This window comes from Oncorhynchus mykiss, chromosome 1 (genome assembly GCF_013265735.2).
Source record: "Oncorhynchus mykiss isolate Arlee chromosome 1, USDA_OmykA_1.1, whole genome shotgun sequence".
Lineage (NCBI taxonomy): Eukaryota > Metazoa > Chordata > Actinopteri > Salmoniformes > Salmonidae > Oncorhynchus > Oncorhynchus mykiss.
The window spans coordinates 10,736,006-10,762,113 of NC_048565.1; positions in this window are offsets into that span (position 1 = coordinate 10,736,006).

Consider the following 26,108-nt stretch of genomic DNA (forward strand, 5'->3'; position numbering starts at 1 on the left):
GGGGAGCACTGGAGTGCAGTCAGAGAGCAAGCTGGCAGAGGCCCTTACCTATGCAGAAGACACAGAAAAGAGTGCTTTCATGCACACTGCAGGAAAACATTCACACACACAGGCATGCAAATGCATGCACGTCACACACGCACACAATCTCTCTCTCTCTCTCTCTTACACACACACACACACACACACGCGCGCGCGCACACACACACACACACACACACGCGCGCGCGTTCTCCCCCGCTCCAACCTAAATTAGAGCCGGAAATCTGTTGAATATTTCATGGAATGTAATTGAATGGAGCTACAGCGGATCATTAAAATGATTGTTGTGTTTGTGTCTGACGCATATTTTCACCCAACTCATTGCGATGGAATTGCTAGTATGCCATAGAGCCAGCGTAAAAGAGAAGGGAGTGAGAGGGAGAGGAATATTTGTCTCTGTGTCTGAGATGCTAATATGGTGTTTTATTATGGTGTGTGAGAGAGGGAGAAGGGAGGAGGGATGTTAAATGCAGTCTATACGACAGAGGTAGATCAGAATGTAAGTAATTCCTCCTTTGTGGATCCGTGTGGATTTGTTTGGGAATCCCACCTACTATTGGTGTACCGGTATACTGCAGTATGTATTGGATATAGACTGGCCAGGATTAAATCAGTTCCAGCGTTAACCTGCTATACATAGTATACTACATAGTATATCATAGCTTTTTGTTGGAGGTGTAACTGCGTTGAAGCTATCAAATCCCAGATCAGAAGCATGGTATTATATTTTGGCAGATAGCAAGATATGTACAGTATATTTAAAAATCTCCAATTTAATAAAAGACAGGGTAATGGTATAAGTATCATGGTTGCTAGTTTCAAGGGTATCCCAACCAATAAAACACCTTAAGTAGATTGATAGATTTTCCAATGCCTTCTGTCATGACTTTTGGCTAATTAATATTAATAATAATTTACTGATTAATTACTGCAATAATTAATGGTTCAGATTTCTTTGATTCATTTGGTTATCCAATCCAGATGAATCTAATAGGGGCACCATTAAGGGTTGGATATGGAGAAACCCTTGAATCAACTCTATCAGTAGCTGTCATTAACCGTTATACCATTATTCACTGTATCAACAATAGTCCAATCAAGTCCATTTACTATATTATATTTCTGAACTCTGGAAGTGCAAAAAGCCAGTTGCTCGCAAATGACTTCAACGCCACAAACAATTAATTCAAAATGATATTTACTAGACTAAATAAGTTGGAAAATTAGGTAAGAGGGCATAATGGGACACAATACAGTTCTTGAAGGGAGAATCTTCATAGGTTGTTATGAATAGGCTTCCATACTCAACTCAGTAAACACAACAACACATTCACACGAGTGGGGGGCTATGTTGACATAGGCTTCCATACTCAACTCAGGCAAACACAACAACACATTCACACGAGTGGGGGGCTATGTTGACATAGGCTTCCATACTCAACTCAGGCAAACACAACAACACATTCACACGAGTGGGGGGCTATGTTGACATAGGCTTCCATACTCAACTCAGTAAACACAACAACACATTCACACGACTGGGGGGCTATGTTGACATAGGCTTCCATACTCAACTCAGGCAAACACAACAACACATTCACACGAGTGGGGGGCTATGTTGACATAGGCTTCCATACTCAACTCAGGCAAACACAACAACACATTCACACGAGTGGGGGGCTATGTTGACATAGGCTTCCATACTCAACTCAGGCAAACACAACAACACATTCACACGAGTGGGGGGCTATGTTGACATAGGCTTCCATACTCAACTCAGTAAACACAACAACACATTCACACGAGTGGGGGGCTATGTTGACATAGGCTTCCATACTCAACTCAGGCAAACACAACAACACATTCACACGAGTTTTGACAATGATATGATCTTATAAATTGAAAGATAAAATGTGAGAAGGCTATGTTGACATAGGCTTTCACATCTGGGAAACTATAGAGAGCTCACCAACCAGGAATAGACATAGACTAGACTGCCAGTTAGCATCCGATATGGACAGTATTGATCATTGGTTTGTAAATTAGACCTGTCGTCTTACAATACTCAATGACTTCCACCACTTTACACTCACAGCGCCACTTTCAGAGGAAATTAAGAACGCAATATGGTAAATGACTTGTATGCCGGTGTTGCCTGCCCAGGTGGATTCAGTTAAGATGGGATGGAGCCGGGATGGAGCCGGGGAAAATGTTTACTGTCCAAGTCTCTCTCGACATTAGTGCTGAGACCAGCAGGCTGAAGTAGCTCACAGCCGAAGCAGCTCTACCCACTTCTCTCTCTCAATTCAATTTCAATTTCAATTCAATTTAAGGGCTTTATTGGCATGGGAAACATATGTTACAGTGCCTTGCGAAAGTATTCGGCCCCCTTGAACTTTGCGACCTTTTGCCACATTTCAGGCTTCAAACATAAAGATATAAAACTGTATTTTTTTGTGAAGAATCAACAACAAGTGGGACACAATCATGAAGTGGAACGACATTTATTGGATATTTCAAACTTTTTTAACAAATCAAAAACTGAAAAATTGGGCGTGCAAAATTATTCAGCCCCTTTACTTTCAGTGCAGAAAACTCTCTCCAGAAGTTCAATAAGGATCTCTGAATGATCCAATGTTGACCTAAATGACTAATGAAGATAAAAACAATCCACCTGTCTGTAATCAAGTCTCCTTATAAATGCACCTGCACTGTGATAGTCTCAGAGGTCCGTTAAAAGCGCAGAGAGCATCATGAAGAACAAGGAACACACCAGGCAGGTCCGAGATACTGTTGTGAAGAAGTTTAAAGCCGGATTTGGATACAAAAAGATTTCCCAAGCTTTAAACATCCCAAGGAGCACTGTGCAAGCGATAATATTGAAATGGAAGGAGTATCAGACCACTGCAAATCTACCAAGACCTGGCCGTCCCTCTAAACTTTCAGCTCATACAAGGAGAAGACTGATCAGAGATGCAGCCAAGAGGCCCATGATCACTCTGGATGAACTGCAGAGATCTACAGCTGAGGTGGGAGACTCTGTCCATAGGACAACAATCAGTCGTATATTGCACAAATCTGGCCTTTATGGAAGAGTGGCAAGACGAAAGCCATTTCTTAAAGATATCCATAAAAAGTGTAGTTTAAAGTTTGCCACAAGCCACCTGGGAGACACACCAAACATGTGGAAGAAGGTGCTCTGGTCAGATGAAACCAAAATTGAACTTTTTGGCAACAATGCAAAACGTTATGTTTGGCGTAAAAGCAACACAGCTGAACACACCATCCCCACTGTCAAACATGGTGGTGGCAGCATCATGGTTTGGGCCTGCTTTTCTTCAGCAGGGACAGGGAAGATGGTTAAAATTGATGGGTAGATGGATGGAGCCAAATACAGGACCATTCTGGAAGAAAACCTGATGGAGTCTGCAAAAGACCTGAGACTGGGACGGAGATTTGTCTTCAAACAAGACAATGATACAAAACATAAAGAAAAATCTACAATGGAATGGTTAAAAAATAAACATATCCAGGTGTTAGAATGGCCAAGTCAAAGTCCAGACCTGAATCCAATCGAGAATCTGTGGAAAGAACTGAAAACAGCTGTTCACAAAGGCTCTCCATCCAACCTCACTGAGCTCGAGCTGTTTTGCAAGGAGGAATGGGAGAAAAATTCAGTCTCTCGATGTGCAAAACTGATAGAGACATACCCCAAGTGACTTACAGCTGTAATCGCAGCAAAAGGTGGCGCTACAAAGTATTAACTTAAGGGGGCTGAATAATTTTGCACGCCCAATTTTTCAGTTTTTGATTTGTTAAAAAAGTTTTAAATATCCAATAAATGTCGTTCCACTTCATGATTGTGTCCCACTTGTTGTTGATTCTTCACAAAAAAATACAGTTTTATATCTTTATGTTTGAAGCCTGAAATGTGGCAAAAGGTCGCAAAGTTCAAGGGGGCCGAATACTTTCGCAAGGCACTGTAACATTGCCAAAGCAGGTGAAGTAGATAATATACAAAAGTGAAATAAACAGTAAAACATGTACAGTAAACATTACACTCACCAAAGTTCCAAATGAATAAACACATTTGAAATGTCATATTATGTGCAAATCGTTAAAGTACAACATGGAAAATAAATAAACATAAATATATGTTTTTACAATGGTGTTTTTTTTCCTTCATTGGTTGCCATTTTCTTGTAGATTTTCTCTCTCAGTTCTCAGTCCAGGAAAGTAAAAGTCTATTAGAGCTTCTCCATGAATTTGTCCTCTGATTCCAACCGGGATGGGACTGTGAACTCAGTCACTTAGGCTTGAATGAGCAGTGCATTCCACAGGATCACCTCTGGGATGATTGCTTCTGTCTTGGCTAGAATAGGTCTCGTCAATAGGTGTTTGGTTTCCAAGGAGATGTGGATAATACTGGCATGGCCGCACCACAAAGAAACTTGATCTAGCCGTCTGTTAGCAAGTCCTGAAAATATAGGGATACTCACAGACGGCAGGCTGATAGGCCGGACAAGGTGGCACGGGACTACCCCGTTGATTCAAATAAAATAAAATAAAATAGTATTAATCACATACACATGGTTAGCAGATGTTATTTCGAGAGTAGCGAAATGCTTGTAGCAAAGTTTCCTAAGGACTAGAAGCGAGGCAGTCCTCTCTGTCTGTGCCATTCTGGTAAATTTCGGAGAATTTCTGATTCTGACAATTCAGCACATTTATGTCCAATTTACATTATGTACCTACTGTACAGAAAACAGTTCAACAGTCCCTAGTATGAAATACTTAGCTTGTAGGTTAAACATGCCTTGAGTAAAATACATACATTATATCTTACAGCAGATACACATTATATTCCTTGTTAATGACAGAAAAATCCTGATTAAAAATATCAAAGTATGCTTTAAGTTATATCAACAAGTCCTTCAGTTTGACACAGACACCTGTTTCAATATTACTGCCGAAATTGGTGTAACTTTCCCTCTTGGTACAAGGAATATCATAGCCTTAACCCCCACTTTCTCGGAATCCACATCTATGGTGCCCGAAAGCCTAGTTGGTAATCCCCAGTAACACATGTAAATGTGCATGTTCTGTACATCACTTTGAGATATCAGCTGATGTAAGAAGGGCTATATGGGCTATATATATATAGGGCTATATACATTTGATTTGATTAAAAGATGGTCTGCTGAAAATATATTTTCTTTGTTTCTTTGACCTCCTTCAGGTGACAGTCAGTCGTAAAAAGGGGTAAGGGAGAGAAGTTATTGTTCTTGAGTTAGAGGAATCTTGTAAGCTACTCAGTGACAGGAAGGACCGAAACCCCTTTGCTCCATTGATTCGTGCATAGGGAACATTTGCTCCTTCATCATTCATAGCTTGAGGAAGGCGCCATCAATAACAGAACACTTACTCTGGCCTGGAATGTGGTACATAAGGGATATCTATTCTCCACCATTCATAAGTGAAGAGCATTTGTCAACAATAAACTGTAAATCTTTGCCCGGAGGGTACAACAAACGTGAATCTATGGACACAATACTCAGGAGACGCTGCTGGAGTTGGATAGGAAAATAAGATCTCATTCCAAGAGTAGCAGAAGACAAATGGAGGAGAGGAAGTCCCAAGACAAAATGTCGGAGACCAATGGAGACCGAGATCCATAAACATCAGCAGAGCTGGGGCAAAGTAGAGAAGATGCCCAAAGGCCTTCAGAAGTGGAGAGTCGTTGTTGATTCCTATGTGCCATCTGGCAGTATGGCGATAAGTGGATGAATACTGTAAGTTATTACATAACTACTGTATCTCCTTGTACTAGTACTGTGAGACTTCAATGAGATGCAATGAAATCAATCAACAACAAAAAACACACATTAAAGTAACATTACCTACGATTTTGAGTTCTAAGGTAGCTAAGTACATTATTCCCTCTCTCCTTTGTAAGTCCTCTCTTTTCTCTGAGACATCACCAGCTTTGTCAGCGGAGTAGGGAGGCATGTTCTGCTGTTTGTGTGACCACATAGGTGCTATTTGAGCGTGAACACACAGGGCTGCTACATTGAACAAAGCCCAACAGTGTCCTTTGTCACAGGTGCTAACAGGCCTTAGTGTAGAAGGCCTCCCCTGGCAGAGAGCTCCATCACCAGGGAGGCAGATGGGGTGCACTGGAGTGCAGTCAGAGAGCAAGCTTGCAGAGGCCCTTACCCATGCAGAAGACACAAAAAATAGTGCTTTCATGCACACTGCAGTAAAAACATTTGCACACATAGGCATGCAAATGCATGCATGTATGCATGTCACGCACGCACACAATATCTCTCTCTCACACACACACCCGCACATATTGACATGCGCACACACACACACACTCACATGTTCAACCATGTGTATGTGACCAATACAATTTGTTTTGACATTCACACAAGTACAGACACTATGGAGGAGAGAGTACAGAGCGAGACGGTGGGGGTATACGTTGACTGTGGGTAACTGAGAAAGAAAAATACATCCACACTGAGAGTCAACCAGAGAGAGATCAAGATAAATATGTTTTTTTGACAAATGAGCACAGATAACACAGTGTTTTGTCCCTTGTGTATAGGAAGGGAGCCCATGATGCCAGATGCAGGGGAGAGCCAACCACACACACACACACACACACACACACACACACACACACACACACACACACACACACACACACACACACACACACACACACACACACACACACACACACACACACACACACTAAGTGACAGACAAACATCCCTGTAACTACATATGGCCATATAGCAAAAACAGCTGCTGCTCCCCCCTTCACTTCTTCTATGGTTAATACAGCTGCTGTTACCCCCTTCACTTCTTCTATGGTTAATACAGCTGCTGCTCCCCCCTTCCCTTCTTCTATGGTTAATACAGCTGCTGCTCCCCCCTTCACTTCTTCTATGGTTAATACAGCTGCTGTTACCCCCTTCCCTTCTTCTATGGTTAATACAGCTGCTGCTCCCCCCTTCACTTCTTCTATGGTTAATACAGCTGCTGTTACCCCCTTCACTTATTCTGTGGTTAATACAGCTGCTGTTACCCCCTTCCCTTCTTCTATGGTTAATACAGCTGCTGCTCCCCCCTTCACTTCTTCTATGGTTAATACAGCTGCTGCTCCCCCCTTCACTTCTTCTATGGTTAATGCAGCTGCTGTTACCCCCTTCACTTCTTCTATGGTTAATACAGCTGCTGCTACCCCTTCACTTCTTCTATGGTTAATACAGCTGCTGCTCCCCCCTTCACTTCTTCTATGGTTAATACAGCTGCTGCTCCCCCCTTCACTTCTTCTATGGTTAATGCAGCTGCTGTTACCCCCTTCACTTATTCTGTGGTTAATACAGCTGCTGCTACCCCTTCACTTCTTCTATGGTTAATACAGCTGCTGCTCCCCCCTTCACTTCTTCTATGGTTAATGCAGCTGCTGTTACCCCCTTCACTTATTCTGTGGTTAATACAGCTGCTGTTACCCCCTTCCCTTCTTCTATGGTTAATACAGCTGCTGCTCCCCCCTTCACTTCTTCTATGGTTAATACAACTGCTGTTACCCCCTTCACTTATTCTGTGGTTAATACAGCTGCTGTTACCCCCTTCACTTATTCTGTGGTTAATACAGCTGCTGTTACCCCCTTCACTTATTCTGTGGTTAATACAGCTGCTGTTACCCCCTTCACTTCTTCTATGGTTAATACAGCTGCTGCTCCCCCCTTCACTTCTTCTATGGTTAATACAGCCCAATCAGCTGCTGTTACCCCCTTCACTTCTTCTATGGTTAATACAGCCCAATCAGCTGCTGTTACCCCCTTCACTTATTCTGTGGTTAATACAGCTGCTGCTCCCCCCTTCACTTCTTCTATGGTTAATACAGCCCAATCAGCTGCTGTTACCCCCTTCACTTCTTCTATGGTTAATACAGCCCAATCAGCTGCTGTTACCCCCTTCACTTATTCTGTGGTTAATACAGCTGCTGCTACCCCCTTCACTTCTTCTATGGTTAATACAGCCCAAACAGCTGCTGTTACCCCCTTCACTTATTCTGTGGTTAATACAGCTGCTGCTACCCCCTTCACTTCTTCTATGGTTAATACAGCTGCTGCTCCCCCCTTCACTTCTTCTATGGTTAATACAGCTGCTGCTACCCCCTTCACTTCTTCTATGGTTAATACAGCTGCTGCTACCCCTTCACTTATTCTGTGGTTAATACAGCTGCTGCTACCCCCTTCACTTCTTCTATGGTTAATACAGCTGCTGCTACCCCCTTCACTTCTTCTATGGTTAATACAGCCCAATTAGCTGCTGCTACCCCCTTCACTTCTTCTATGGTTAATACAGCTGCTGTTACCCCCTTCACTTATTCTGTGGTTAATACAGCTGCTGCTACCCCCTTCACTTCTTCTATGGTTAATACAGCCCAAACAGCTGCTGCTACCCCCTTCACTTCTTCTATGGTTAATACAACTGCTGCTACCCCCTTCACTTCTTCTATGGTTAATACAGCCCAAACAGCTGCTGTTACCCCCTTCACTTCTTCTATGGTTAATACAACTGCTGCTACCCCCTTCACTTCTTCTATGGTTAATACAGCTGCTGTTACCCCCTTCACTTCTTCTATGGTTAATACAGCTGCTGCTACCCCCTTCCCTTCTTCTATGGTTAATACAACTGCTGCTACCCCCTTCACTTCTTCTATGGTTAATACAGCTGCTGTTACCCCCTTCACTTCTTATATGGTTAATACAGCCCAAAAAGCTGATGCTACCCCCTTCACTTCTTCTATGGTTAATACAGCTGCTGTTACCCCTTCACTTCTTCTATGGTTAATACAGCCCAATCAGCTGCTGTTACCCCCTTCACTTCTTCTATGGTTAATACAGCCAAAACAACTGCTGCTACCCCCTTCACTTCTTCTATGGTTAATACAGCCAAAACAACTGCTGCTACCCCCTTCACTTCTTCTATGGTTAATACAGCCCAAACAGCTGCTGTTACCCCCTTCACTGCTTCTATGGTTAATACAGCCCAATCAGCTGCTGTTACCCCCTTCACTTCTTCTATGGTTAATACAGCCCAAACAACTGCTGCTACCCCCTTCACTTCTTCTATGGTTAATACAGCCCAAACAGCTGCTGCTACCCCTTCACTTCTTCTATGGTTAATACAGCTGCTGTTACCCCCTTCCCTTCTTCTATGGTTAATACAGCTGCTGCTCCCCCTTCACTTCTTCTATGGTTAATACAGCTGCTGCTACCCCTTCACTTCTTCTATGGTTAATACAGCTGCTGCTACCCCCTTCCCTTCTTCTATGGTTAATACAGCTGCTGCTACCCCTTCACTTCTTCTATGGTTAATACAGCTGCTGTTACCCCCTTCCCTTCTTCTATGGTTAATACAGCTGCTGCTACCCCCTTCACTTCTTCTATGGTTAATACAGCTGCTGTTACCCCCTTCACTTCTTCTATGGTTAATACAGCCCAAACATCTGCTGCTACCCCCTTCCCTTCTTCTATGGTTAATACAGCTGCTGCTCCCCCCTTCCCTTCTTCTATGGTTAATACAGCTGCTGCTACCCCCTGCCCTTCTTCTATGGTTAATACAGCTGCTGCTACCCCCTTCCCTTCTTCTATGGTTAATACAGATGCTGCTACCCCCTTCACTTATTCTATGGTTAATACAACTGCTGCTACCCCCTTCACTTCTTCTATGGTTAATACAGCTGCTGCTACCCCCTTCACTTCTTCTGTGGTTAATACAGCTGCTACCCCCTTCCCTTCTTCTATGGGAAGGGAAGGGGTAACAGAATTAAACCACTAATTTGACTATTTTGTGTTGTTATGATTGTTTTTAAATTTTACTTCGCTTTTACAAGAGTGCATTGGGTTGTGTATGACAATGCAACATGTTGTTTAGGGTTTTGTAATAAACTAAGTATGTATATGATGTCTTGATTAATATATTCAAGATATAACTGAGCAATGCCTAACTGAGTATATTCATAGTTAACCAAAGTCTGTTCACTAATGTCCACTTTCTGGTTGCTGTCAAATCCAGTTATAGATGTAGGATCTTAATTTAATCACCCTGTTGTTGCAGAAAATGTTCTACCACAGCAGAAAATGTTCTACCACAGCAGAAAATGTTCTACCACAGCAGAAAGTGTTCTACCACAGCAGGAAATGTTCTACCACAGCAGAAAGTGTTCTACCACAGCAGAAAATGTTCTACCACAGCAGAAAGTGTTCTACCACAGCAGGAAATGTTCTACCAAAGCAGGAAATGCAAACCTGTTGTGTATTCAAGGTTGAAAAATAATTGTAACGTTTGTAATTTCCACTTGTAAATATCAGATTTGATTTGACAAAAATGTTGATTAATAATTCAAATTTTCTGTTGCTGCAGGATTATTTTCCAACTTTTATTTATTTTATTTTTTATTTAACCTTCACTTAACTAGGCAAGTCTGTTAAGAACAAATTCTTATTTACAATGACGGCCTACCAAAAAGCAGCAACACATGACAACACAGCATGGTAGCAAAACAACATGACAACAACATGGTAGTAACACAACATGGTAGAAGCACAAAACAGGGTACAAACTTTGTTGGGCACAGATAACAGCACAAAGGGCAAGAAGGTAGAGACAACAATACATCACAGGCAAAGCGTCAATACAGGACTAAGATCTAATCGTATTACACCGGCTCCGATGCTCGTCGGATGTGGCAGGGCTCAGCAAACTATTACAGATTACAAAGGGAAGCACAGCCAAGAGCTGCCCAGTGACACGAGCCTACCATAACAGGCTAAATATGTAACACTGAAACAGGCATGAGAGCAGCAGCTGTTGCGGACGACTGTGTGATCACGCTCTCTCCAGCCGATGTGAGTAAGACCTTTAAACAGGTCAACATTCACAAGGCCGCAGGGCCAGACGGATTACCAGGACGTGTACTCCGAGCATGCGCAGACCAACTGGCAAGTGTCTTCACTGACATTTTCAATGTATGTAATACCAAAATGTTTCAAGCAGACCACCATAGTCCCTGTGCCCAAGATCACTAAGGTAAGCTGCCTAAATGACTACTGACCCATAGCACACCATGAAATGCTTTAAAAGGCTGGTCATGGCTCACCACAACACCATGTCATGACTGGCCTGCTCGGGTCAGGTTACCGTGGACCACAATCCTATAGAGAGATCTCTCACACCCACCAGAGGGGAAGAGATCGAGGGGGATGGAGATGGGAGGTTTTATGACACCTCACGCCCATTGTAAATGGCAGCAGACAAAATTCCTTTATTCTCTCACTATGGAGAACCGGCCTCAGAACATTAACATGCAATAAATGGACTTTGGGACAATAGGTTTCGTCAGCCACAATGGTGGTAATGACGATAGATGGAATATGAAAATGAATGTTGTTTTTGTTATGTTATTAAATGTTAAAGGATGACATTATAACGAAAACATTAACTTTGAGTTTCCCTAGTATATACTTGATGTTTGCATATTGTACGTTGTGTGAAAAATGTCCAGATCAAAGATAATGTTTTTGTAAAGCGGAAATGTGAAGTTACTTATCTAAATTGGATCTGAGTAAGATCCAGACATTGCCTTGTAACTTGGTACGCCAAGAGAATTGCCCTAAAGGCAGAAATGCCCATTTCTGACCCGAGGGTATAAAACATGTGAGTTAACTTAGGGCTAGGCCCATTTTTTTTCCCACTTCCTGTCTGAATGACGTGCCCAAAGTAAACTGCCTGTAGCTCAAGCCCTGAAGCCAGGATATGCATATAATTGGTACAATTGAGAAGAAAACACTTTGAAGTGGAAATGTTAACATAATGTTGGAGAATATAACAAAATAGATATAGTAGGAGAAAATCCAAAGAAAAATCTACCAGAATATTTTTTTTGGAGAGTCCAGCCTCTTAGAATTGCAAGAGAAAGGTCATATTGAAAATTAGCTCCCTGGATGCAATTCATATGGCTTCCACAGGGTGTCAGCAGTCTATGTTAAATGTTTCAGGCTTGTAACTTCAAAAACAAACAAGAAATATCAGTTTTAGTACAGGGACACAGTTTTGGAAATTTGTGTTTGCGAACGCCAGGAAGACATCACGTACCTGCTAAAATCGGTTTACTATTGAACATACTTCTTTCCGAAATAAATATTATAGTTTGATTACATTTTAGGGTATCTGAGGAGGGGGTTTAGGGCTAGATTTTCGGATTCCTTTCTCTGCATGTTGAACGAGTGGATTACGCAAATCGATGGCACCACCTAAACAGACTTTTTGGGATATAAAGAAGGATTTTATCTAACAAAACGACACTACATGTTATAGCTGGGACCCTTTGGATGAAAAATCAGAGGAAGATTTTCAAAAAGTAAATGAATATTTAATGGTTATTTGTGAATGTATGAAACTTGTACCGCTGGAAAAAATATTTTGATGTGGGGCGCCATCCTCAAACAATCACATGGCATGTTTTTGCTGTAATAGCTACTGTAAATCGGACAGTGCAGTTAGATTAACAAGAATTTAAGCTTTCAGCCGATATAAGATATACATAAATGTTTAAAAACCATCATATTTTCCAGTTTCACCGGAAGTTGCTAGCGGGACTCCTATCCCTAAGAAGATTTTATTAAGAATTAACATATCAGATGTAGAATCCTGAGCTGCAGCCAAGGTCTGAGTGTTAACAAACCCAAAACGCAACACGAGGTTGAAGAAGACAAAGGATCCTTTAACAACCTATCTAAAGGTGGTGAAGTCAAGCAGGACCACCCGGTCACCACTCTCCAAGGAATCGTGTGTCTACACTGTTTTCTTTCCCACGCTGGAACCATCCATACGTCTGATTAGCCTTCCTCCGAAAACTCCTTTTCAGAGCAAGGGCGAGGAAACAGACCACTAAGAGAAAAGACACTGACATTGTGAGGAGAAACAGAGTTACACCCGGTAACTGAAGATGGACTGTCATCAGAGAAGTCGGAATCCGGTCCATGCTGATACACACATTGGAGACCTTCAACACGTAATTACATCATTATATTCTGACCCATAAGAGTGGTAGTTCGGGGCAAGGTTAGGGTTAAAATAAGCATGGCTGACAAATGCACCCAAGTGTGTTTTTCTCTCGTGCATTCTCTCACTCTCTCTTTTGAAATCCCCATTTTGTGTAACACGTTTCAGATTGTGTTGGCCCGCTAGGGACCTGTTTATCTCACTATGTTCTAATCAATAGCCAAGACTGTGTGTTTGTGTATGTGTAGCTTATATTATAATTTTAGCTTGATAGCAAATAAAAAATCAACTCAATCGGTGTGGTATGGACTTTTTTGGTGAGACGCGGGTTTGTGCAAATTCCCGGATTATGTGACGTTCAGAATGAGACTGTAGAGGAAATTGAGTAATTAACGACTGTTGTCGGTAGCGTCCCACCTGGCCAACATCCGGTGAAATTGCAGAGCGCGAAATTCAAAAATACTATATTCAAATATTTAACATTCTTGAAAATGTATATGTGTTATACATCAAAATAAAGCTTAACTTCTTGTTAATCCAGCCGCTGTGTCAGTTTTCAAACAGGCTTTACGGCGAAAGCAAACCATGGGATTATCTGAGGACAGCGCCCTGCATACAAACACATGAAAATCATTTTTCAAACAGGCACAACAGTCAAAAATAGCGATATAATTAATTCCTTATCTTTGAAAATCTTCTTCTGTTGGCACTCCAAAATGTCCCAGAAACATCACAAATGGTCCTTTTGTTCAATAATGTCCTTCTTTATGTCCCAAAAATGTCGATTTATTTGGCAATTTTTATTCAGAAATACATCGGTTTCAACTCGCCCAACATGCCTACAAAGTATCTAATAACTAATTCTAATAAGTGAATTAGTTCCAATTGGGGGTTACCAAATCCCACCAGTTCATTGAATCGATTGAATTAATACAAATAAAAAACGATTTAAAATAGTGAATAGGAGACAACACTCATCTCTTCCCTACTGTAAACTTGGTCCAAACATTTCAAACAACGTTCCTAATCCAACCTCAGGTTCCCTAAAATGTAAATAATCGATCAAATTTGAGACGGAATAAACTGTTTCTAATACCGGATAAAAATAACGTGGAGCACGCTCCAGTTCACGCACACCAAAACAGTAGAGTCCACCTGGAGTCACACTTACAATGAATAGGACTACTTCTTAATTTTTCAAAAGAAAAACGTCAAACAATTTCTAAAGACTGTTGACATCTAGTGGAAGCCATAGGAACTGAAACCAGGTTCCCAATAATAACCCATAGAAAACAATTGGAAAATCCTTTGACCTACATGTTTTATTTCCCTGGATGGTTTGTCCTCTGAGTTTCGCCTGCCAAATCAGTTCTGTTATACTCACAGACATTATTGTAACAGTTTTAGAAACATTAGAGTGTTTTCTGTATAAATCTACCAATTATATGCCTATCCTAGCTTCTGGGCCTGAGTAAAAGCCAGTTTACTTTGGGCACTCTTTCATCCAGATGTCAAAATAATACCCCAGAGAGGCTAATGAGTTAATAATTGCCTGATTATTTTAATTAATTAATTAGTTAACCATTCAACGAGCAGCAGTCGTCACATTAGTCAATACAACGTCACGACAACCATTATCCCAGAAACCCTAGACCCACTCCAATTTGCATACCGCACCAACGGATCCACAGATGATGGAATCTCTATTGCACTCCACACTGCCCTTTCTCACCTGGACAAAAGGAACACCTACGTGAGAACACTAATCATTGACAACAGCTCAGCGTTCAACACCATAGTGCCCTCAAAGCTCATCAATAAGCTAAGGACCCTGGGACTAAACACCTCCCTCTGCAACTGGATTCGGGACTTCCTGACGGGCAGCCTCCAGGTGGTAAGGGTAGGTACCAACACATCCACCACGCTGACCCTAAACACAGAGGGCCCCTCAGGGGTTCGTGCTCAATCCCCTTCTGTACTCCCTGTTCACTCATGACTGCACGGCCAGGCACGACTCCAACATCATCATTAAGATTTCCAATGACTCAACAGTGGTAGGCCTGATCACCTACAATGATGAGACAGCCTATAGGGAGGAGGTCAGAGACCTCACTGTGTGGTGCAAGGACAACAACCTCTCCCTCAATGTAATCAAGACAAAGGAGATGATTGTTGACTACAGGAAAAGGAGGACCGAGCAGGGCCCCCATTCTCATCGACGGGGCTGTAGTGGAGCAGGTTGAGAGCTTCAAGTTCCTTGGTGTCCACATCACCAACAAACTAAAATGGTCCAAGTACACCAAGACAGTTGTGAAGAAGGCACAACAAAACCTATTCTCCCTAAGGAGACTGAAAAGATTTGGCATGGGTCCTCAGATCCTCAAAAGGTTCTACAGCTGCACCATCGAGCGCATCCTGACTAGCTGCATCACTTTCAGGTATGGCAACTGCTTGGCCTCCGACCGCAAGGCACTACAAAGGGTAATGCGTACTGCCCAGTACGTCACCGGGGCCAAGCTTCCTGCCATCCAGGACCACTATACCAGGCGGTGTCAGAGGAAGGCCCTAGAATTGTCAAAGCCACCCAAGTCATAGACTGTTCTCTCTGCTTCCACACGGCAAGCGCTACCGGAGCGCCAAGTCTAGGTCTTAGAAGCTTCTAAACAGCTGCAACCACCAAACTTTAAGACTGCTGAACAGCTAATCAAATGGCTACCCAGACTACTTGCATTGCCCCCCCTTCTACGCTGCTGCTACTCTCTGTTATTATCTAAGCATAATCACTTTAATAACTCTACATACATGTACATATTACCTCAATTAACTCGTCACCGGTGCCCCCGCACATAGACTCTGTACCGGTACCTCCCTGTATATAGCCTATTGTTGTTTACTGCTACTCTTTAATTATCTGTTATTCTTATCTCTTACAGCAGGTTCTAATCAGTCTGACCACGACATTAGCAGCAGGAACTAATCAGTCTGACCACAACATTAACGATCAGGAACTAATCAGTCTGACCACAAAATAACAGCAGGAACTAATCTGTCTGACCACAACATTAACAGCAGGATCTAATCAGTCTGACCACAACATTAACAGCAGGATCTAATCATTCTGACCACAAAATTAACAGCAGGAAGTAATCAGTCTGACCACAACATTAACAGCAGGATCTAATCATTCTGACCACAACATTAACAGCAGGAAGTAATCAGTCTGACCACAACATTAACAGCAGGATCTAATCATTCTGACCACAACATTAGCAGCAGGATCTAATCTGTCTGACCACAACATTAACAGCAGGAAGTAATCAGTCTGACCACAACATTAACAGCTGGATCTAATCATCCTGACCACAACATTAACAGCAGGAAGTAATCAGTCTGACCACAACATTAACAGCAGGATCTAATCATTCTGACCACAACATTAACAGCAGGATCTAATCTGTCTGACCACAACATTAACAGCAGGATCTAATCATTCTGACCACAACATTAACAGCATTTCACGCCCTGACCATAGAGAGCTTTTATTCTCTATGTGGGTTAGGTCGGGTTGTGATTTAAGGGTTCGTTATCTAGGTGAATTATATTTCTATGTTGGCCTAGTATGGTTCCCAATCAGAGGCAGCTGTTTATCATTGTCTCTGATTGGGGATCGTATTTAGGTAGCCATTTTCCCATTGTGCTTTGTGGGATCTTGTCTAGGTATAGTTGCCAGTGAGCATTATATTAGCGTCATGTTTCGTTTATTCGCTTTATTGTTTTTATTTTTTAAGTTTCTCTTCCAAATAAAAGGGATGGAAACATACCACGCTGCATCTTGGTCCAATCATTATGACGAACGTGACACAGCAGGAACTAATCAGCCTGACCACAACATGAACAGCAGGAACTAATCAGTTTGACCACAACATGAACAGCAGGAACTAATCAGTCTGACCATGACAATAAGAGCAGAATCTAATCAGTCTGACCACGACAATAACAGCAGGAACTAATCACTCTGACCACAACATTAACAGCAGGAACTAATCAGTCTAACCATGACAATAACAGCAGAATCTAATCAGTCTGACCACAACATGAACAGCAGGAACTAATCAGTTTGACCACAACATGAACAGCAGGAACTAATCAGTCTGACCATGACAATAACAGCAGAATCTAATCAGTCTGAACACGACAATAACAGCAGGAACTAATCACTCTGACCACAACATGAACAGCAGGAACTAATCTGTCTGACCAAAACTTCAAATCTACACCTATTCAAATTCAAATCAACACCTACCTACACCTAATCTATATTCATATATTCCATCAACATTCATTATTTCTCTCTCTTTCCTTTGGTTAGCTATGGACAAAGGTCACAGAAAAAGAAAAAGTTGAAAGAGAAGAGAGGAGAGAGAGGAACATCTAATTTGTCAGCCTATTCAGACAGCTGGGGCTGAGAGAAGGGACTTAACATAAAACAATGGCTCCTCTTCGGTTAGACAGCTCACCTCTTGACTGGTATGGTCACATGTCTGCGACAATGATCGGTAGAGGCGATGGAGCTGTGACGTGTCACTAGAACGTCTGGATGCGCTCCCACTCAGCACGACAGTACGAAACACAAACATTTGTCCAAGAGGTGTTGATAATGGGAGTGGTCTATCTGTGACCTTTATCTTCCCACTCCCCATGTGCCCTTTACCTTCCCACTCCCCATGTGTCCTTTACCTTCCCACTCCCCATGTGTCCTTTACCTTCCCACTCCCCACTCCCCATGTGTCCTTTACCTTCCCACTCCCCATGTGTCCTTTACTTTCACACTCTCCATGTGTCCTTTACCTTCCCACTCCCCATGTGTCCTTTACCTTCCCACTCCCCATGTGTCCTTTACCTTCCCACTCCCCATGTGTCCTTTACCTTCCCACTCCCCATGTGACCCTTATCTTCCCACTCCCCATGTGCCCTTTACCTTCCCACTCCCCATGTGTCCTTTACCTTCCCACTCCCCACTCCCCATGTGTCCTTTACCTTCCCACTCCCCATGTGTCCTTTACCTCCCCACTCCCCATGTGTCCTTTACCTTCACACTCCCCATGTGTCCTTTACCTTCCCAATCCCCATGTGTCCTTTACCTTCCCACTCCCCATGTGTCCTTTACCTTCCCACTCCCCATGTGTCCTTTATCTTCCCACTCCCCATGTGCTCTTTACCTTCCCACTCCCCATGTGTCCTTTACCTTCCCATTCCCCATGTGCCCTTTACCTTCCCACTCCCCATGTGTCCTTTACCTTCCCAATCCCCATGTGCCCTTTACCTTCCCACTCCCCATGTTCCCTTTACCTTCCCACTCCCCATGTGTCCTTTACCTTCCCACTCCCCATGTGTCCTTTATCTTCCCACTCCCAATGTGTCCTTCACCTTCCCACTCCCCATTTGTAATTTACCTTCCCACTCCCCATGTGTCCTTTACCTTCCCACTCCCCATGTTCCCTTCACCTTCCCACTCCCCATGTTCCCTTTACCTTCCCACTCCCCATGTGACCTTTATCTTCCCACTCCCCATGTGCCCTTTACCTTCCCACTCTCCATGTGTCCTTTACCTTCCCACTCCCCACTCCCCATGTGTCCTTTACCTTCCCACTCCCCATGTGTCCTTTACCTCCCCACTCCCCATGTGTCCTTTACCTCCCCACTCCCCATGTGTCCTTTACCTTCCCACTCCCCATGTGTCCTTTACCTTCCCACTCCCCATGTGTCCTTAACCTTCCCACTCCCCATGTGCCCTTTACCTTCCCACTCCCCATGTGCCCTTTACCTTCCCACTCCCCATGTGTCCTTTACCTTCCCACTCCCCATGTGTCCTTTACCTTCCCACTCCCCATGTGCCCTTTACCTTCCCACTCCCCATGTGTCCTTTACCTTCACACTCCCCATGTGTCTTTTACCTTCACACTCCCCATGTGTCCTTTACCTTCCCACTCCCCATGTGCCCTTTACCTTCCCACTCCCCATGTGTCCTTTACCTTCCCACTCCCCATGTGCCCTTTACCTTCCCACTCCCCATGTTCCCTTTACCTTCCCACTCCCCATGTGTCCTTTACCTTCCCACTCCCCATGTGTCCTTTACCTTCCCACTCCCCATGTGTCCTTTATCTTCCCACTCCCAATGTGTCCTTTACCTTCCCACTCCCCATGTGTCATTTACCTTCCCACTCCCCATGTGTCCTTTACCTTCCCACTCCCCATGTGCCCTTTAACTTTCCACTCCCCATGTGTCCTTTACCTGCCCACTCCCCATGTTCCCTTTACCTTCCCACTCCCCATGTGTCCTTCACCTTCCCACTCCCCATGTGTCCTTTACCTTCCCACTCCCCATGTGTCCTTTACCTTCCCACTCCCCATGTGTCCTTAACCTTCCCACTCCCCATGTGTCCTTTACCTTACCACTCCCCATGTGTCCTTAACCTTCCCACTCCCCATGTGCCCTTTACCTTCCCACTCCCCATGTGCCCTTTACCTTCCCACTCCCCATGTGTCCTTTACCTTCCCACTCCCCATGTGCCCTTTACCTTCCCACTCCCCATGTGTCCTTTACCTTCCCACTCCCCATGTGTCTTTACCTTCCCACTCCCCATGTGTCCTTTACCTTCCCACTCCCCATGTGTCTTTTACCTTCCCACTCCCCATGTGTCCTTTATCTTCCCACTCCCAATGTGTCCTTTACCTTCCCACTCCCCATGTGTCCTTTACCTTCCCACTCCCCATGTGTCTTTTACCTTCCCACTCCCCATGTGTCCTTTACCTTCCCACTCCCCATGTGTCCTTTATCTTCCCACTCCCAATGTGTCCTTTACCTTCCCACTCCCCATGTGTAATTTACCTTCCCACCTCCCATGTGTCCTTTACCTTCCCACTCCCCATGTGTCCTTTACCTTCCCACTCCCCATGTGTAATTTACCTTCCCAACTCCCATGTATAATTTACCTTCCCATCTCCCATGTGTCCTTTACCTTCCCACTCCCCATGTGTCCTTTACCTTCCCACTCCCCATGTTCCCTTTATTTTCCCACTCCCCATGTGCCCTTTACCTTCCCACTCCCCATGTGTCCTTTACCTTCAAACTCCCCATGTGCCCTTTTCCTTCCCACTCCCCATGTGCCCTTTAACTTCCCACTCCCCATGTGTCCTTTACCTCCCCACTCCCCATGTGTCCTTTACCTTCCCACTCCCCATGTGTCCTTTACCTTCCCACTCCCCATGTGTCCTTTATCTTCCCACTCCCAATGTGTCCTTTACCTGCCCACTCCCCATGTTCCCTTTACCTTCCCACTCCCCATGTGTCCTTCACCTTCCCACTCCCCATGTGTCCTTTACCTTCCCACTCCCCATGTGCCCTTTACCTTCCCAATCCCCATGTGCCCTTTACCTTCCCACTCCCCATGTGCCCTTTACCTTCCCACTCCCCATGTTCCCTTTACCTTCCCACTCCCCATGTGTCCTTTACCTTCCCACTCCCCATGTGTCCTTTATCTTCCCACTCCCAATGTGTCCTTTACCTCCCCACTCCCCATGTGTCCTTTACCTTCACACTCCCCATGTGTCCTTTACCTTCCCACTCCCCATGTGTCCTTTACCTTCCCACTCCCCATGTGTCCTTTACCTTCCCCAACCCCATGTGTCCTTTACCTTCCCACTCCCCATGTGCCCTTTACCTTCCCACTCCCCATGTCCCCTTTACCTTCCCACTCCCCATGTGTCCTTTACCTTCCCACTCCCCATGTGCCCTTTACCTTCCCACTCCCCATGTGTCCTTTACCTTCCCACTCCCCATGTGCCCTTTACCTTCCCACTCCCCATGTGTCCTTTACCTTCCCACTCCCCATGTGTCCTTTATCTTCCCACTCCCAATGTGTCCTTTACCTTCCCACTCCCCATGTTCCCTTTACCTTCCCACTCCCCATGTTCCCTTTACCTTCCCACTCCCCATGTGTCCTTTACCTTCCCACTCCCCATGTGACCTTTATCTTCCCACTCCCCATGTGCCCTTTACCTTCCCACTCCCCATGTGTCCTTTACCTTCCCACTCCCCACTCCCCATGTGTCCTTTACCTTCCCACTCCCCATGTGTCCTTTACCTCCCCACTCCCCATGTGTCTTTTACCTTCACACTCCCCATGTGTCCTTTACCTTCCCAATCCCCATGTGCCCTTTACCTTCCCACTCCCCATGTTCCCTTTACCTTCCCACTCCCCATGTGCCCTTTACCTTCCCACTCCCCATGTTCCCTTTACCTTCCCACTCCCCATGTGTCTTTTACCTTCCCACTCCCCATGTGTCCTTTACCTTCCCACTCCCCACTCCCCATGTGTCCTTTACCTTCCCACTCCCCATGTGTCCTTTACCTCCCCACTCCCCATGTGTCTTTTACCTTCACACTCCCAATGTGTCCTTTACCTTCCCACTCCCCATGTGTAATTTACCTTCCCACTCCCCATGTGTCCTTTACCTTCCCACTCCCCATGTTCCCTTCACCTTCCCACTCCCCATGTTCCCTTTACCTTCCCACTCCCCTTGTGACCTTTATCTTCCCACTCCCCATGTGCCCTTTACCTTCCCACTCTCCATGTGTCCTTTACCTTCCCACTCCCCACTCCCCATGTGTCCTTTACCTTCCCACTCCCCATGTGTCCTTTACCTCCCCACTCCCCATGTGTCCTTTACCTCCCCACTCCCCATGTGTCCTTTACCTTCCCACTCCCCATGTGTCCTTTACCTTCCCACTCCCCATGTGTCCTTAACCTTCCCACTCCCCATGTGCCCTTTACCTTCCCACTCCCCATGTGTCCTTTACCTTCACACTCCCCATGTGTCCTTTACCTTCCCACTCCCCATGTGCCCTTCACCTTCCCACTCCCCATGTGTCCTTTACCTTCACACTCCCCATGTGTCTTTTACCTTCACACTCCCCATGTGTCCTTTACCTTCCCACTCCCCATGTGCCCTTTACCTTCCCACTCCCCATGTGTCTTTTACCTTCACACTCCCCATGTGTCCTTTACCTTCCCACTCCCCATGTGCCCTTTACCTTCCCACTCCCCATGTGTCCTTTACCTTCCCACTCCCCATGTGCCCTTTACCTTCCCACTCCCCATGTGTCCTTTACCTTCCCACTCCCCATGTGCCCTTTACCTTCCCACTCCCCATGTTCCCTTTACCTTCCCACTCCCCATGTGTCCTTTACCTTCCCACTCCCCATGTGTCCTTTACCTTCCCACTCCCCATGTGTCCTTTATCTTCCCACTCCCAATGTGTCCTTTACCTTCCCACTCCCCATGTGTCATTTACCTTCCCACTCCCCATGTGTCCTTTACCTTCCCACTCCCCATGTGTCCTTTACCTTCCCACTCCCCATGTGTCCTTTTCCTGCCCACTCCCCATGTTCCCTTTACCTTCCCACTCCCCATGTGTCCTTCACCTTCCCACTCCCCATGTGTCCTTTACCTTCCCACTCCCCATGTGTCCTTTACCTTCCCACTCCCCATGTGTCCTTTACCTTCCCACTCCCCATGTGTCCTTTACCTTCCCACTCCCCATGTGTCCTTTACCTTCCCACTCCCCATGTGTCCTTTACCTTCCCACTCCCCATGTGTCCTTTACCTTCCCACTCCCCATGTGCCCTTTACCTTCCCACTCCCCATGTTCCCTTTACCTTCCCACTCCCCATGTGTCCTTTACCTTCCCACTCCCCATGTGTCCTTTACCTTCCCACTCCCCATGTGTCCTTTATCTTCCCACTCCCAATGTGTCCTTTACCTTCCCACTCCCCATGTGTCATTTACCTTCCCACTCCCCATGTGTCCTTTACCTTCCCACTCCCCATGTGCCCTTTAACATCCCACTCCCCATGTGTCCTTTACCTGCCCAATCCCCATGTTCCCTTTACCTTCCCACTCCCCATGTGTCCTTCACCTTCCCACTCCCCATGTGTCCTTTACCTTCCCACTCCCCATGTGTCCTTTACCTTCCCACTCCCCATGTGTCCTTTACCTTCCCACTCCCCATGTGTCCTTTACCTTACCACTCCCCATGTGTCCTTAACCTTCCCACTCCCCATGTGCCCTTTACCTTCCCACTCCCCATGTGCCCTTTACCTTCCCACTCCCCATGTGTCCTTTACCTTCCCACTCCCCATGTGCCCTTTACCTTCCCACTCCCCATGTGTCCTTTACCTTCCCACTCCCCATGTGTCTTTTACCTTCCCACTCCCCATGTGTCCTTTACCTTCCCACTCCCCATGTGTCTTTTACCTTCCCACTCCCCATGTGTCCTTTACCTTCAAACTCCCCATGTGCCCTTTTCCTTCCCACTCCCCATGTGCCCTTTAACTTCCCACTCCCCATGTGTCCTTTACCTCCCCACTCCCCATGTGTCCTTTACCTTCCCACTCCCCATGTGTCCTTTACCTTCCCACTCCCCATGTGTCCTTTATCTTCCCACTCCCAATGTGTCCTTTACCTGCCCACTCCCCATGTTCCCTTTACCTTCCCACTCCCCATGTGTCCTTCACCTTCCCACTCCCCATGTGTCCTTTACCTTCCCACTCCCCATGTGCCCTTTACCTTCCCACTCCCCATGTGCCCTTTACCTTCCCACTCCCCATGTGCCCTTTACCTTCCCACTCCCCATGTTCCCTTTACCTTCCCACTCCCCATGTGTCCTTTACCTTCCCACTCCCCATGTGTCCTTTATCTTCCCACTCCCAATGTGTCCTTTACCTTCCCACTCCCCATGTGTAATTTACCTTCCCACTCCCCATGTGTCCTTTACCTTCCCACTCCCCATGTGTCCTTTACCTTCCCACTCCCCATGTTCCCTTTACCTTCCCACTCCCCATGTGACCTTTATCTTCCCACTCCCCATGTGCCCTTTACCTTCCCACTCTCCATGTGTCCTTTACCTTCCCACTCCCCACTCCCCATGTGTCCTTTACCTTCCCACTCCCCATGTGTCCTTTACCTCCCCACTCCCCATGTGTCCTTTACCTCCCCACTCCCCATGTGTCCTTTACCTTCCCACTCCCCATGTGTCCTTTACCTTCCCACTCCCCATGTGTCCTTAACCTTCCCACTCCCCATGTGCCCTTTACCTTCCCACTCCCCATGTGCCCTTTACCTTCCCACTCCCCATGTGTCCTTTACCTTCCCACTCCCCATGTGTCCTTTACCTTCCCACTCCCCATGTGCCCTTTACCTTCCCACTCCCCATGTGTCCTTTACCAACACACTCCCCATGTGTCTTTTACCTTCACACTCCCCATGTGTCCTTTACCTTCCCACTCCCCATGTGCCCTTTACCTTCCCACTCCCCATGTGTCTTTTACCTTCACACTCCCCATGTGTCCTTTACCTTCCCACTCCCCATGTGCCCTTTACCTTCCCACTCCCCATGTGTCCTTTACCTTCCCACTCCCCATGTGCCCTTTACCTTCCCACTCCCCATGTGTCCTTTACCTTCCCACTCCCCATGTGCCCTTTACCTTCCCACTCCCCATGTTCCCTTTACCTTCCCACTCCCCATGTGTCCTTTACCTTCCCACTCCCCATGTGTCCTTTACCTTCCCACTCCCCATGTGTCCTTTATCTTCCCACTCCCAATGTGTCCTTTACCTTCCCACTCCCCATGTGTCATTTACCTTCCCACTCCCCATGTGTCCTTTACCTTCCCACTCCCCATGTGTCCTTTACCTTCCCACTCCCCATGTGTCCTTTTCCTGCCCACTCCCCATGTTCCCTTTACCTTCCAACTCCCCATGTGTCCTTCACCTTCCCACTCCCCATGTGTCCTTTACCTTCCCACTCCCCATGTGTCCTTTACCTTCCCACTCCCCATGTGTCCTTTACCTTCCCACTCCCCATGTGTCCTTTACCTTCCCACTCCCCATGTGTCCTTTACCTTCCCACTCCCCATGTGTCCTTTACCTTCCCACTCCCCATGTGTCCTTTACCTTCCCACTCCCCATGTGCCCTTTACCTTCCCACTCCCCATGTTCCCTTTACCTTCCCACTCCCCATGTGTCCTTTACCTTCCCACTCCCCATGTGTCCTTTACCTTCCCACTCCCCATGTGTCCTTTACCTTCCCACTCCCCATGTGTCCTTTACCTTCCCACTCCCAATGTGTCCTTTACCTTCCCACTCCCCATGTGTCATTTACCTTCCCACTCCCCATGTGTCCTTTACCTTCCCACTCCCCATGTGCCCTTTAACTTCCCACTCCCCATGTGTCCTTTACCTGCCCACTCCCCATGTTCCCTTTACCTTCCTACTCCCCATGTGTCCTTCACCTTCCCACTCCCCATGTGTCCTTTACCTTCCCACTCCCCATGTGTCCTTTACCTTCCCACTCCCCATGTGTCCTTAACCTTCCCACTCCCCATGTGTCCTTTACCTTACCACTCCCAATGTGTCCTTAACCTTCCCACTCCCCATGTGCCCTTTACCTTCCCACTCCCCATGTGCCCTTTACCTTCCCACTCCCCATGTGTCCTTTACCTTCCCACTCCCCATGTGCCCTTTACCTTCCCACTCCCCATGTGTCCTTTACCTTCCCACTCCCCATGTGTCTTTTACCTTCCCACTCCCCATGTGTCGTTTACCTTCCCACTCCCCATGTGTCTTTTACCTTCCCACTCCCCATGTGTCCTTTATCTTCCCACTCCCAATGTGTCCTTTACCTTCCCACTCCCCATGTGTCCTTTACCTTCCCACTCCCCATGTGTCTTTTACCTTCCCACTCCCCATGTGTCCTTTACCTTCCCACTCCCCATGTGTCCTTTATCTTCCCACTCCCAATGTGTCCTTTACCTTCCCACTCCCCATGTGTAATTTACCTTCCCATCTCCCATGTGTCCTTTACCTTCCCACTCCCCATGTGTCCTTTACCTTCCCACTCCCCATGTGTAATTTA